Source organism: Salmo trutta, chromosome 24, assembly GCF_901001165.1.
Source record: "Salmo trutta chromosome 24, fSalTru1.1, whole genome shotgun sequence".
Lineage (NCBI taxonomy): Eukaryota > Metazoa > Chordata > Actinopteri > Salmoniformes > Salmonidae > Salmo > Salmo trutta.
Window position 1 is genome coordinate 39,259,692 of NC_042980.1, and position 16,399 is coordinate 39,276,090.

Genomic DNA, 16,399 nt, shown 5'->3' on the forward strand with positions numbered 1-16,399 from the left:
TACTATTTTTTTGAGTCATTGTTTTATAGATACCACAGTGAGAAAGGATTCATTTCGCAACTCCTACGGCTTCCACTAGATGTCAGCGATCTTTATAAAGTTTGAAGCGTCTATGATGAACAGAGAGCAAATAAGAATGCAGTGAAGTTGACGTCCCTGGGATGTCGTCACTTCCATTATTGCCTGCACCTGCGCAATCATGAGACACGAGACATTTTTCAAAAACGTTAATCTAGACATAGGAGAGGTCGGGTTGAAACATTACTGATGTTTCACGTTAAAATGGCTCTAAAGATTGATGCTAAACAACGTTTGACATGTTTGAACGAACGTAAATAGATTATTTTTGTAACTTTTTTAACTTTTCGCCGTGACTTCACACCCCCCCCGCGCATGGAACAACTTGGAGTTATCTGGACATCAATTATGAACTTTGTCAAAAGAAACTACATTTGTTGTGGACCTGGGATTCCTGGAAGTGCCAATGGATGAAGATAATCAAAGGTAAGGGATTATTGACGATAGTATTATTGATATTACATGGTTACAAGATGATGCTAACCTATATAGCCTAGCCTATTGTTCTTAGCACAGCACCCGGTTTATTGCAACTTGTGATTTCCCAGTAAAGTTATTTTGAAATCTGGCAATACAGTAGCATTTACGAAATGTTAAACTATAATTATTTGAATGACAATATTATAATTTACCAATGTTTTCGAATAGTAATTTTGAAAATTGTAACGTTGTTCACGGAAGCATTTCAGAGAAGAAAAAAATCTGAATTTCACCGCTACTGTAAAATGCTGTTTTTGGATATAAATATGAACTTGATGGAACAAAAAATGCATGTATTGTATAACATAATGTCCTAGGAGTGTCATCTGATGGAGATTGTCAAAGGGTGTGCATAATTTTAGCTGGTTTCTGCTTTTGGTGACGCCTGACCTTGAATTGAAAATGGATGTTTGTACTTTTGTGGCTATGTACTGTCCTAACATAATCTAACTTTATGCTTTTGCCGTAAAGCCTCTTTGAAAATCGAACAATGTGGTTAGATTAAGGAGATGTTTATCTTTTAAATGGTGTAAAATAGTTGATTGCTTGAGAAATTGAAATTATTAGATTTTTGATGTTTTGAATTTCCAGCCTTGCTAGCAATCCCGTCTCAGGGTTCATTGCTAACCCGTAGCCCCAACAGGTTTTAAGGACCAAAACATTGACAGCTGCGCCATACAGGTTGCAAAACAGTTGGGAAGAGATTTTTGACGTGCCGATTCCATGGCACATGGTTAATGAACTATACACAAAACAACACCTGGTTCCAAACTTAGAGATTTTCCATTCAAATTATTATACAAAATTCTTGCAACCAATAGAATGTTATATTTGCAGAATCATGAGATCACTTGTTTTGGCACTGTCCATATGTAGCTTGTTTTTAGTCACAGGTTCAGGAATGGCTGAAAAAGCTAAACATTTACCTACAACTAACTGTGCAAATAGCAGTGCTGGGTGATCTGAAAAGTTATAGTCATTTGAATAATAATACTCTTAAAATGTTAATCTTTAATTTACAACCTGTAGAAACTATGTGAATAGAAAGGTTCAGAACTTCTGTGAAACATCACAGCACAGTTGAAAAATAGATGGCGAATAGAAATCAAAACTGGATGGTTTTCAGAGATAGATGAGAGGGGTTGAGCGGAGCACAAGGGTGGGACTAAAGAAAAAGAGGGATAACTAAAAGGTCAAATGTTCCATGCCCGTAATATGCATATGTATAAGTTGGTAGTAGAAGTCTAAGTATTGATGTCCATTAGTTTACTCCAATTAGGGTGGCAGGGTTAGGGGAAATAATACAACAAAACAAGAGAGACTAAGGAAGAGAGAGAGAAAAAGATAAAGAAGGAGAGAGATGTGAGGAGAAAGAAAGATGAAAGAGAGATGAAGGAGGAAGAGAGGGATGCTGAGGGACGGAGATGGAGGGAAGCAGAGCAGCAGATCTCAGCTGGAGAGGGATAATCTGTTGTTCATATCTCCTCCTCCTCCTCCTCCTCCTCTTCCTATGAGCTAAACATTGGAGGGTAAATCCGTCCCACACACTCAGCCAAAACCTTAATCCATCGGCCAACAATAGCGTTATTTCAGAATAAAAACACTTCCTTCCTTCCTTGATACTTTGTGTGTATATCTGTGTGTGTGTGTGTGTGTGTGTGTGTGTCCAAACTGAAGATAAACTTGAAGGATGAACAACAATATGAACCTGAGAGGAGAAGAGTTAATGAAGGGCTTAACTGAGACAGTAGAACTCCCACATCTCATCAACGGTCTGAACGAGTGACATTTCTGATGTTTCAGTCAGAAGGGTAAAAAAAGGAAGAGAGAGGGAAAGATATGTTTCCCAAACTCGGTCCTGGGCCCCCGCTGGGTGCACATTTTGGTTTTTGCCCTACCACTACACAGTTGATTCAAATAATAAAAGCTTGATGATGAGTTGGTTAATTGAATCAGCTGTGTAGTGCTAGGGCAAAAACCAAAACGTGCCCCCAGGAGGGACCCCAGGACCGAGCTTGGGAAACCCTGGTCTAATGCTAGATTCCAAAGAGAATAGCTGGGAAAAGGTGTGTTTTTATGTGAGCATGTATGTTTGTATCCTCTTTCTTCATTGCAGAGACACACTCTACAGGTCAAATATATAGCCTAACAGTTCCTTGAAACAAATGTTCCTACTGGGTTAGGGCGAGGACAGGAACAGGCCAGCAGAGAGCGAGACATAGCTTTAGCTGAGGGTATGTTCAGGCTGGGGGAGCCTGCTGGGTTAGGGCGAGGACAGGAACAGGCCAGCAGAGAGCGAGACATAGCTTTAGCTGAGGGTAGGTTCAGGCTGGGATAGCCTGCTGGGTTAGGGCGAGGACAGGAACAGGCCAGCAGAGAGCGAGACATAGCTTTAGCTGAGGGTATGTTCAGGCTGGGGGAGCCTGCTGGGTTAGGGCGAGGACAGGAACAGGCCAGCAGAGAGCGAGACATAGCTTTAGCTGAGGGTAGGTTCAGGCTGGGGAAGCCTGCTGGGTTAGGGCGAGGACAGGAACAGGCCAGCAGAGTGCCTGTTATTATTGGGTCTTGTGGGACGAAGCGGCTGGGGAGAGTCGATTAAGCTTAGATGTATGCATTCAACAGCCTCTGTGTGTGCGTCTAGTGCCTTCAGAAAGTATTCATACCCCTTAACAAAATGTGGAAAAGGTTGTGTTAGAGCCTGAATTTAAAATGGATGAAACTGAGATGTGTGTAGTCCAGTGACACAATACCCCATAAATGTCAAAGTGGAATTGTTTGTATTGTTTTTTAAATTACAAATGAATAAAACATTCAAAGCTGAAATGTCTTGAATCAATAAGTATTCAACCCCTTGGTTATGACAAGCCTAAATAAGTTTAGGAGTAAATATTTGCTAAACAAGTCACATAATAAGTTGCGTGGACTCACTCTGTGCAATAATAGTGATTAACATGATTTTTTATGACTACCTCATCTCTGTACCCCACACATACAATTATCTTTAAGGTGCCTCAGTCGAACAGTGAATTTCAAAACAGATTCAACAACAAAGACCAGGGAGGTTTCCAATGCCTCACAATGAAGGGCACCTATTGGTAGAAGGGTAAAAAAAATAAGAAAAGCAGACATTGAATATCCGTTTGAGCATGATGAAGCTTTTAATTACACTTTGGATGGTGTATCAATACACCCAGTCACTACAAAGATACAGGCATCCTTCCTAACATCCTTCCTAAGTTGCTGGAGAGGAAGGAAATCACTCAGGGATTTCACCATGAGGCCAATGGTGACTTTAAAACAGTTACAGAGTTTAATGGCTGTGATAGAAGAAAACTGAGGATGGATCAACAACATTGTAGTTATTCCACAATACTAACCTAATTGGCAAAGTGAAAAGTAAAAAAAAATGATATATAAAGTAATATAGCGAAAAATGTGTACAAAGTGTTATGTTTGGGGCAAATCCAATATAACACATTACTGAGTACCACTCTCTGTATTTTCAAACATAGTGGTGGCTACATCATGCTTGTAATAATTAAGGACAAGGGAGTGTTTCAGGATAAAAAAGAAACTAAGCTAAGCACAGGCAAAATCAGAGAGGAAAACCAGGATTCACCTTTCAGCAGGACAATAACCTAAAACCTCCCTGACCAAGTCCCTTCTCCCTCGATTGCTCAGTTTGGCCGGGCAGCCAGCTCTAGGAAGCATCTTGGTGGTTCCAAACTTCTTCCATTTAAGAATGATGGAGGCCACTGTGTTCTTAGGGATCTTCAATGCTGCAGAAATGTTTTGGTACCCTTCCCCAGATCTGTGCCTCGACACAATCCTGTCTTGGATCTCTACGGACAAGTCCTTCAATCTCATGGCTTTGTTTTTGCTCTGAAATGCACTGTCAACTGTGGGACCTTATATAGACACGTGTGTGCCTAACCAAATAATGTACAATCAATTGAATTTGCCACAGGTGAACTCCAATCAAGTTGTAAAAACATCAAGGATGATCAATGGAACAGGATGCACCAGAGCTCAATTTCAAGTCTCACAGCAAAGGGTTTGAATACTTATGTAAATAAGGTATCTGTTTTTTGGGTTTAATAAATGTGCAAACTTGTTTTCTCTTTGTCATTATGGGGTATTGTGTGTAGATTGATGAGGGGAAAAAACTATTTAATATATGTTATAATAAGCTTTAACTTAACAAAATGAGGAAAAAGGGAAAAAGGGAATGCACCGTACGTAAATTAGATTTCTGTATTTTATTTTCAATAGATTTGCAAAAATGTGTAAATACATGATTTCGCTTTGTCATTATTGGGTATTGTGTGTAGATGGGTGAGCAAAAAATACATTTAAGCCATTTTGAATTCAGGCTGTAACAATAAAAATGTGGAATAAGTCAATACTTTCTGAAGGCACCGTATGTGCACTAGGCTGTATGTGCTGTGTTTGAGTGGCAGGCGGTGTGATGGCTGGAATGAGCTGTGGGTCTCAGTGCCCTGCAGTGTGAGCTCAGCTCCACATGCTAGGTGCCAGCCACAAGGAGCCACACACACAGACACAGCCTAGTGCACATACACACACTTCCAATCACACACAGAGAATGCAGTGCACGCTTACTCGCCGTCTCTTGCTTTGAAAAACCCACACCCATCCATGTGGTTACATAATCTCTGGTAGGGTCTCATGATGTTTCAGGAAAGCGATTTGATCTAACATAATGAGCTGATCTACTACTGTTATTATGGTTATCATGTCATTAGGGTTATCATGTCATTACTGTTATGATGGTTATCATGTCATTACTGTTATGATGGTTATCATGTCATTAGGGTTATCATGTCATTAGGGTTATGATGGTTATCATGTCATTACTGTTATTATGGTTATCATGTCATTAGGGTTATCATGTCATTACTGTTATGATGGTTATCATGTCATTACTGGTATTATGGTTATCATGGCATTAGGGTTATCATGTCATTACTGTTAGGGTTATCATGCCATTAGGGTTATCATGTCATTAGGGTTATCATGTCATTAGGGTTATTATGGTTATCATGCCATTACTGGCATTATGGTTATCATGTCATTAGGGTTATCATGTCATTACTGTTAGGGTTATCATGTCATTAGGGTTATCATGTCATTAGGGTTATCATGTCATTAGGGTTATGGTTATCATGTCATTAGGGTTATCATGTCATTACTGTTATTATGGTTAGCATGTCATTAGGGTTATCATGTCATTACTGTTATTATGTTTATCATGTCATTACTGTTATGATATTACTGTTAGTACTGATATGATATTGTTATTATGGTCAGTACTGTTATTATAGTAATTATGTTATTTATATTAAAATTATTACTGATATATTTTAGTACTGTTATGTTGTTACTGTCATTATAGTTATGTTAGTGTTATGTTACTGTTATTATGGTTAACTTATTACTGTTTTTATCTTACGACTTTTTATGGTTATTACTGTTATTATGGCTGTTATTACTGTTATGTTATTACTATTGGTCTGTTGTACTGTTACTGTGTTTGTTATTACTGTTACTGTGTTTGTTATTACTGTTACTGTGTTTGTTATTACTGTTACTGTGTTTGTTATTACTGTTACTGTGTTTGTTATTACTGTTATGGTTATGTTAGTAATGTTAGGATATTACTGTTATGACATTACTGCTATTATGTTAGTACTGTTATTACGGTTATATTATTACTGTTATGACATTACTGCTATTATGTTAGTACTGTTATTACTGTTATATTATTACTGTTATGACATTACTGCTATTATGTTAGTACTGTTATTACTGTTATATTATTACTGTTATGACATTACTGTTATTATGTTAGTACTGTTATTACGGTTATATTATTACTGTTATGACATTACTGTTATGGTTATGTTAGTAATGTTAGGATATTACTGTTATGACATTACTGCTATTATGTTAGTACTGTTATTACAGTTATATTATTACTGTTATGACATTACTGTTATGGTTATGTTAATACTGGTGTTGTGTTAGTACTGTTATGTTATTAAAGTTAGATGTTATTACTGTTATTATGTTATGATTTATTACTGTTATATTATGTTATTACTGTTATGTTATGACTTACGGTATTATTGATATTAAGTTATAACAGTGGTGTGTGTTTGTATTGTTGAGTTATAGCAGTGGTGTGTGTTTGTATTGTTGAGTTATAGCAGTTGAGTTATAGCAGTGGTGTGTGTTTGTATTGTTGAGTTATAGCAGTGGTGGGTGTTTGTATTGTTGAGTTATAGCAGTGGTGGGTGTTTGTATTGTTGAGTGATATCAGTGGTGGGTGTTTGTATTGTTGAGTTATAGCAGTGGTGGGTGTTTGTATTGTTGAGTTATAACAGTGGTGGGTGTTTGTATTGTTGAGTTATAACAGTGGTGTGTGTTTGTATTGTTGAGTTATAGCAGTGGTGGGTGTTTGTATTGTTGAGTTATAATAAGGGTGTGTGTGTTTTTATCATCTAAACTCTTGGGGTCTGTTATAATGTGGGCTCAGCAGTTATTCAGTGCCCCGAGAGAGGAGAGAGATGGAGATGGAGATGGAGCTCTGGGATCAGTCAGTGACAGAATGTGCAGCTCTCATAACTTATGGGCAAATCACGATATCTCGAGAGAAAAAAATTTAAACAAACTTTCTCTAATGCAGATTTTGCTCTTGATGTTAAATTGTAGTTGCTCTGATTTCAAAAGGATTGTTGAAAAGTTAACACTATGGTGTCTGTGAGTGAGTGGGACGGTGCACAAAGCACAGAAGGAGCGAAGGAGACGAGACCAAAAATATAAAATCTCCTAAAAAAAATTGTATAGAAAAAAAATCTTCTTGCGATACAGGCATTTGGAACATCGTAAACATACATTGAAATTAATTGGATATCGCCCAGCCCCAGTGTAATTATATAACGCTTGTGGACAGCAGCTTATCCCCGACATCTTGTTCCATCCATCTGACCATGCAGATAGTGATGTTCAATAAGAACGAATCGTTCGCAAGTTGCACAACTCTTTTTACTGACTCGAGAGTCATGATCCGTTTTTCTGAGTAACTCGTTCATTTTAGTGGTTAGTTCGTTTGACCTGCTGGCCTCAATGACTACAGCATGATTAATACTCGATCCTCCGGCTCAGTGGCTCCAAAGGACGTGCTCCGACCAACAACTAGAACATAGATCATGCTTCATTCACTATAGAGAAGAATAATACATGTTTACAACTGCTAATTGATCGCATGGTGCCAGAATGAATGCAATTCATTCTAGAACATTAGGAGGGTCACAGCTTTGTAGAATCAAAACATACACACAGCCTCTGCTCAACAAACTCATAGGAATCATTTGGGGCGCTGCAGTTCGAACAATATGTGTTTCTCACCCTCATGGCAGTGAAGCATTCCGACAAGAGTCTTTCACAATCTCGTCCGGTTGCGGCCACAACTAGACCTCGTTACAAATGTATCAAGAAATAACTGTATTTGTATGCCTAGCAATCAACACATGTACATTGTTTTAAAGCACACTTTTACAAGTCTCAGTCACAAATGACATCTCCAATAAGCCCCTTATGGTGAACGACACGTGAATGAGAGGCTTGTAGAATAATGACTCTTTCAAGTTATCAGTTGGTCATTCGCCGGTGGGTGATCCTGCATGCTCTGGGCATCACTGACTGAAATTAACGAAATGACTCCATTTGTATTTTTTTTTTGCCTGAACCAGTCAAAGATATGTGTCAGTATAAAGAGACACTTCCCATCACTACATGCAGAGTGAACTGCAATAAAGTGCTCGTGACTCTGTGGTTGAGCAACTGCTCTCTCCATCAATGACTGGGCAGGGCTTGGTGTGGTAAGCGGCATTGAGCATCGGGAAGAGAGGGAGAAAGATGACTGAAGTAGCAAACCAAATATAAAAACGGACATGACGTGTCAGAGTTGCGTATCACATTTAACAAACCAAACATTGAAATACTGTTATAGAATGTAAAGTAAAAACCCAAACCTGTCCGTGCATCAATACCATTATTTAATAAAAATACGGTATACCGCCCAGCCCTAACACACGTACACACGCAGCAGCAGCTCCCCTGAAGGGCTGTGATCTCCACAACAGAACATCTGCATTAGTGTTTCAGAACATATTTTCTAGCTCATTATAGTGGCATGCAGGCTGGCACCTCTTTCTCTTTGTAGCTGGCTATTTATGGGGGTGAACGGGCTGGGCCACGCTCCCCCTGGGGGGGGGTGTTGTAAAGCCCACAGGTGTGCAGTGCTACCTCTCCCCTGCACACACCCCCCACCTCACAACCCCCCAGTATAACTACAGAAGGACACTCTTTGCTGATGTCCTCTGAGGGACAGATGTGTGATACTAGGATATTCAGCGCAGCATAGCACATGCAGTACAGTACAGTACATTACAGTACAGCACATTACAGTACAGCACTGTACAGTACAGCACATTACAGTACAGCACATTACAGTACATTACAGCACAGCACATTATAGTACAGTACAGCACATTACAGTATAGCACATTACAGTACAGCACATTACAGTACAGTACAGCACAGCACATTACAGTACAGCACATTACAGCACAGTACAGCACAGCACATTATAGTACAGCACATTACAGTACAGTACAGTACAGCACATTATAGTACAGTACAGTACAGAACATTACAGTACAGTACAGAACATTACAGTACAGCACATTATAGTACAGTACAGCACAGCACAGTACAGTACAGTACAGTACAGAACATTACAGTACAGTACAGTACAGAACATTATAGTACAGCACATTACAGTACAGCGCATTACAGTACAGTACAGCACCTTATCATGACTTTCCCCTCCCCATCAGCTCTGAATAGCAGGATAATGATGTTACTACAGGGCCACTGTACAGTAGAAAAGGAAACATTCGGCTATTTTGTCTGAAGATTTGTGCAAGTACACGGGCAGAGATATCTGTCCTTAATTGGAGGGTTATGGTTTAAGAGCAGCGGTTATATGAGCCCAGCCTTCAAAGGAGGAGGGTTGCAGTCATCAAGACCAGCTGTGGCCCTCACTCTGTCTGTCTGTCTCTGTGTATGTGTGAGAGGGGAGGAGGATGAGGACATGAGGGCCAATGAGAAACACGTGGGAGAGGTAATTAGACAGTAATAATTGGTTATAAACACCCTGAGAAGTCATATAGGAGCTTTAGTGGGACGTTTGTTTAGCTGTTGTGTCTTTCTATTAGGTGACAGGAGGTGTAATTCATCTGTTTTTCAGTGTGGTATACTGTCTATGTAAAGACCAGTTCGGGCAATGCAACTAGAGCAGGAAAAACTACTTTTTCTAGATGCATCTAGTTGGCAGAGAGAGGTCAAGCTGTCAGAAGAGATGTGCATCCTAGTTCAGCGGTCGTGTTCTGTGGTCGTAGTTTAGTGAAACCACACACCCTCGTATAGTATGCTAACCCTAACATGTGAAAGCCTGTGATGTAATCAGCTCAAATCCTGTTAACTTCTCGCTGGAACATAATGTTTGAGCACCTGTGTATGTGTGCACGCACTTCACCTCCGGGGCTATCAGAGGTTATCCGAGCCTGTCTAAGCCCCTTATGTAATTGACTGTCTCTTGTCCTGTGATTAGTGGTAATTTATTGCGGGCCGTAGTCAATCAAAATAGATGGCTAAGTTTCCCAACCTTCCAGGCTAAGACAACTTCTTAGACGTCTTGTCCTGCGGTGTTGCAGGATTTGAAAACATTTTCTATCCAAACATATAATAATGTCAAACCTCACTGCGATGCGGTGCCTCAGACCGCTGCGCCACTCGGGAGGCATAACATTATTTTCCTACTGTCACAAACAGCTTTTTTTCTCTGTCATCGCTTCCAGACAGTCCACTCCACAGGGTGAGGTCACCTGAGATATTCTGGTCCCCCAGAGCGTTTACGGATGGTCACCCTTCCTATGGTCATTACCCCCAAATGGCCCTCCAGAGGACGATGAGAACGGCGCATAGCGGCCAGGGGGAAGTGTCCTTTAAGTGTCCCTGTGAGTTGACTCAGTCCACTTCTTCAAATGTCTGTGCTGCTGCCAGCCCCTGTATTTATGGGCCAGAATGGGAGATGTAGTGCTGCTGTAGAGCTGGGATCCTTTCACAGGACCTTGTTCCTGACCAGGCTGCGTTTGAGAGCACTCAGCGGTCTGTCTCCGCAGCCCAAAGGCTGTCATTAAAAGATGTGTGATTTATCAGAGAGAGGGTGCGCTGTGAAGGTCGCAATTACACGAGAGACCATGCACTGCCTGGACTCTTGTCTTGTCTGGCTTAGGTGGTGGGTGTGGCAGGGGGCGTGGCAATGGGCGCGGTTGGCACGACTGAATTTTAGAGAACATTTTAGAGGCCCCCCATTTTGGCCTTGTGGAGAATTGTTTGCATTTTTAAAGCACATTTTCTGAAATTCTACACATTTGTTATGGTTTTAAATAACCTTTCCTGTGATTTGACACCTTTGACATGGAGCTGAGAAAACATTGTGCAGTGCTAAAGCTAATTTCCTGCAATTTGGTGCATTTTGACATGGCTAATGCTGTTTGTTTTTGGTTGTGTTTCAGATATTTTTTTCCCCAATAGAAATTAATGGTAAATAATGTATTGTGTCATTTTGGAGTCACTTTTGTTCTAAATAAGAATAGAGTATGTTTGTAAACACTTGTACATTAATGTGGATGCTACCATGATTACGGATAGTTCTGAATGAAACATGAATAATGTGAACTATTTTGCAACCTGTATGGCACAGCTGTCCATTTTTTGGACCTTAAGTGAAACTGGTATACTTTTTTATTTATGCCAATTTTCTTTGACCAGTTTTGGTCTTTAATACAGCGCCGACAAACAAGTTCCTTCCCCCTTCCACTTGCCTCATCCATTTTTGCAGAAATTATGTAATTAGTTGGATGTAATTTTGGATAGAGGAGACATTTCCATATATTTTTGTTAGCTTCATGTGTGACAACTCCACCAGTCCTATTTATGATATATTTGAAAAAGACTGCCGTTTTTACATTTTTCACAAAAATATTAAAAAAATATATATATTTTAAATCAATTAGTATATTTGAGTTTTACTATAATATTTGTTCTGTCTTTTCTGGTGGATTAAACTGAAATAGCAACCAACTTTCTATGGCTTGTTTTAAAAATAGCGATATTTTGGAGATTATTTCATTTTCAAATAATGGAAAGTGAGAGGTTGTAATCTGAATAAAGGGAAAAAGGCCATTCTTGAACATGGGGTGGGCCATTACTAATCTGCTAGAGAACCCGTTTGGATTTAAGTATAGCTTTTGTATGACTGCAGCCTTTAGTGAAAGGTCTAATGCTTTAATAATGGCTGCCCTCCGAATTAATATTAATGATATAAATAGGCCCATTTAATTTAGTCTTGCTTGATATTCCAAGTAACATTTGATATTTTTTGTTCGTATAATTTAAAAAACAAGTCGTTAGGTGTAGGCAGGGCCATGTCACATTTGTCGTAAAAAGTGGACCAAGGCGCAGCGGGTATCGTGCTCATCTTCCTTTTTATTTGGATAAACGTGAACACTTAGAACAAAAAATAACAAAAACAAACAACGACAAAAACAGTCCTGTAAGGCTAACCAGCTATACATGTAACAACTACCCACAAAACCCTTAGAAAAACACCCCTACTAAATAGGACCTTCAATTAGAGGCAATGAGGAACAGCTGCCTCTAATTGAAGGTCAGCCCAATAAACTAAACATAGAAATATAAGAACTAGAACAAACATAGAAATATATTAACATAGAATATAACCCCCAAAAAAACAAAACACACAAAACAAACACACCCCTGCCACGTCCTGACCAACTACAATAACAAAATGACCCCTTTTCTGGTCAGGACGTGACAGGCCATAAGAAAATAGATAAACTGGGAAATGACTAAAGATATAATCGGGGATTTTTCCACAAATAGACAGGTATTTCCCTTTCCATCTAGCAAGATCTTATCTATTTCTGATAACTTTCTATTAAAATATATAAATATATTTCTTTCCTTTGGGATATGATTACTGTCAGACCATTTTGCTGTTAAACTGCACAGTAATGGAAAATATCTGCATTTTTTTGTGATCCAATACGTAATATCATAATGGATTATCATAATTTGATTGTAATCCAGAGAGGTTCGAAAAATTATCTAGATCTTCTGAGGCTGTGGAGGGATCCAAATTGTGGATTTAAAAGATCCATGAATCAGGTGTTGTGTGTATTGGCACTCATAGGGTGTAATGTCTGTGCTTGCCCATTTAAGATAAAAACTTATCTTGAACAAGGCTTGTTAATCAATCAATGAGTCAAACCAGTGCTACCGTCTGGCTGTGATAAAAACCTTGATTGTTTTTCATAAGATAAGATGAATGCAAGCTAGCAACTTACCTTGGCTCCTTGCAGCCACAAGGTCCATTAGATGCTGCACTCTCGTTACAGGGGGTCAGCCTGCCACGCAGTCTCCTCGTGGATTGCAATGTAATCGGCCATAAGGCCCATTACCGATTGTTATGAAAACTTGAAATCGTCCCTAGGCTGATTAATTAGGCCAATTAATCAGTCGACCTCTAGTTATAACTCAACAACACAAACACCCACCACTGCTATAACTCAACAATACAAACACCCACCACTGCTATAACTCAACAAGCTACAAACACCCACCACTGCTATAACTCAACAAGCTACAAACACCCACCACTGTTATAACTCAACAATACAAACACCCACCACTGTTATAACTCAACAATACAAACACACACCACTGTTATAACTCAACAATACAAACACACACCACTGTTATAACTCAACAATACAAACACCCACCACTGTTATAACTCAACAATACAAACACCCACCACTGCTATAACTCAACAAGCTAAACACCCACCACTGCTATAACTCAACAAGCTAAACACCCACCACTGCTATAACTCAACAATACAAACACCCACCACTGCTATAACTCAACAATACAAACACCCACTACTGCTATAACCCAATACAAACACACACCACTGCTATAACTCAACAATACAAACACCCACCACTGCTATAACCCAATACAAACACACACCACTGCTATAACTCAACAACCTACAAACACACACCACTGCTATAACTCAACAACCTACAAACACCCACCACTGCTATAACTCAATACAAACACACACCACTGCTATAACTCAACAACCTACAAACACCCACCCGTGTTATAATTTAACACAGACACACCCCTGTTGTCATTCATCAACAATACAAAGACGCACACATTAAACTGTCCAGCTGTACACAAATAACTTGGGCTGAGAATTGCCAGGGACCTCACTATACAATATTACCATGATACTTAGTTGCCGATAAAATGTGTATTGCAATTCTTTTTGTATCACAATTCTACAAATATGTATTGTGATCCGATACTGCGATTTTAATGCAATTCGATGTTCCAAACATATTGCTCACTGTTATGTCTGCTGCAGAGGGACAAGACAGAGCCATGAGAAACAAGTATTGATATAATATCGTCTAAAATAACATTGTGACACTGAACTATTGATTTTTTGCCCCATCACTACAAAGAACACACTACCATGGTAGCAGAGTTCCCTCAGCAACCACAATCAGTAAAAGCCCTCTGGGGTTCACCTTCCCCATGCTGCAGAAGGACACCATTTCAAAAGAGTGAAACTGTGACTCACACTTTGTTTTGGTATGGGGATTTTACTCATTGTTTTTGTATTCATCACACATTACCTTAGAAATGCTGTTGGTTCAAGGACTGTAGGTTGATCCAAAAATAGATTGGTGTATGCTGCTGAATATATTACACAGAAATCATGTTTCTTTCATTCCTCACCTCAGATGAGTCTTGGTTTTGATTTATTAGACGATTGAATAAAAATGGCTCACTGTTCTAAAACAAACCTAGACCTGTCTGTAGATCCCAGACAAAAAAAACAAGGAATTCGACCACTTCAAAGCCTCTACCACACAAACACACACACACACACACTCTGTCACGTCCTGACCAGCAGAGGGAGTAGTGGTGTAGTATTTTGGTCAGGACGTGGCAGAAGAAGTCTGTATGTTTTGTCTAGTATGTTTCTGTGTTAGTCTTGTGACTCCTGATCAGGAACAGCTGGGGATCGTTGTTCCTGATTGGGAGTCATACATTTAGGAGTATGTTTGTCACTTGGGTTTGTGGGTGGTTGTGCTAACACTGCTAGTCCTTTTGTTTGTAGTAAGCGTGTTAGCCTGTCGTGAGTTTCGTGTTTATTGTTTTCCTGTGTATACTTTGCTTTATTTATTATTCTTTACATTAAAAGATGAGTATCCACATTCCGTCTGCAGTTTGGTCCATTCAACACGGCTTCGACAATTATGACACACACTCCCAAACCAAAACTGTTAGCTAGCTTATGGGGATAATTCCTAAAACTCTTCATCCTTGGCACTTGTGTCCTTTCATTTCTCATAATTTCTCTCAATGACGTAACTACCGGCACTTCGTTCAATTTGTCTAATACAATGGACCATAACACTGTTGGGTTTGATTCAAACAACTGTTAAAGCCAATAATGATACGGTTGAAACGGTCCGAATCACCCATCTCCTGGCACGGACAGCGTGGTTCCCTGGATGGGTGTGAGCTGCCAACGACCGCCTGCCAAACCACCATTGAATGTCCACAGGACTGGCATGGCCACTGTGTTGAACGGAACTGAATGAAGGAGATCAAATCCAATTTGATTTGAACCATTCACCCGTAGATTACATTTATTATGGCTCAGACACACCAATAGTGTGTCAGGGAACACTCTTTGCCCTATAGATATGATATAATCAAGGCTACTCAATAGAATACATGAAGGACAAAAATAAATAACTTTCACTACATTTTACAGCAGGGGTGGAATTGCACTTGCCTCTTGGAGGAGACCAGAAAATAGAGCAACTTCAAGCCAACTTGAAGTTAGCCCTCAAGTAAACTCAATTAAAACTCAAGTAAAAGTCACCTGGCAAAATACTAGAGTAAAAGTATTTGCTTTTAAATATACTTAAGAATCAAAAGTAAATGTAATTGCTAAAATACATATAAGTATCAAAAGTAAAAGTATAAATAATTTCAAATTCCTTATATTAAAACCTCTTACATCTAGATGTTCCGCTAGCGGAACACCGCTCCAATAACCAATGATAGGGCGTGGCGCGAATGACAAATTCCTTGAAAATCCGAAAACTTCCATTTTTCAAACATATGACTATTTTACACCATTTTAAAGACAAGACTCTCCTTTATCTAACCACACTGTCCGATTTCAAAAAGGCTATACAACGAAAGCAAAACATTAGATTATGTCAGGAGAGTATCCAGCCAGAAATAATCAGACACCCATTTTTCAAGCTAGCATATAATGTCACAAAAACCAAAACCACAGCTAAATGCAGCACTAACCTTTGATGATCTTCATCAGATGACACTCCTAAGACATTATGTTATACAATACATGCATGTTTTGTTCAATCAAGTTCATATTTATATCAAAAACCAGCTTTTTACATTAGCATGTGACGTTCAGAACTAGCATTCCCACCGAACACTTCCGGTGAATTTACTAAATTACTCACGATAAACGTTCACAAAAAACACAACAATTCTTTTAAGAATTATAGCTACAGAACTCCTTTATGCAATCGCGGTGTCCGAT

The 16,399-nt window shown here is 39.3% G+C and overlaps 1 protein-coding gene across 1 annotated transcript in view; it reads right to left on the reverse strand.

The window, feature by feature from the left end:
- LOC115161273 (beta-galactoside alpha-2,6-sialyltransferase 2) overlaps window positions 1-16,399 on the reverse strand; it is a 71,327-nt gene that overhangs the window by 51,318 nt on the left and 3,610 nt on the right. The gene's annotated exons all lie outside the window — the stretch shown is intronic.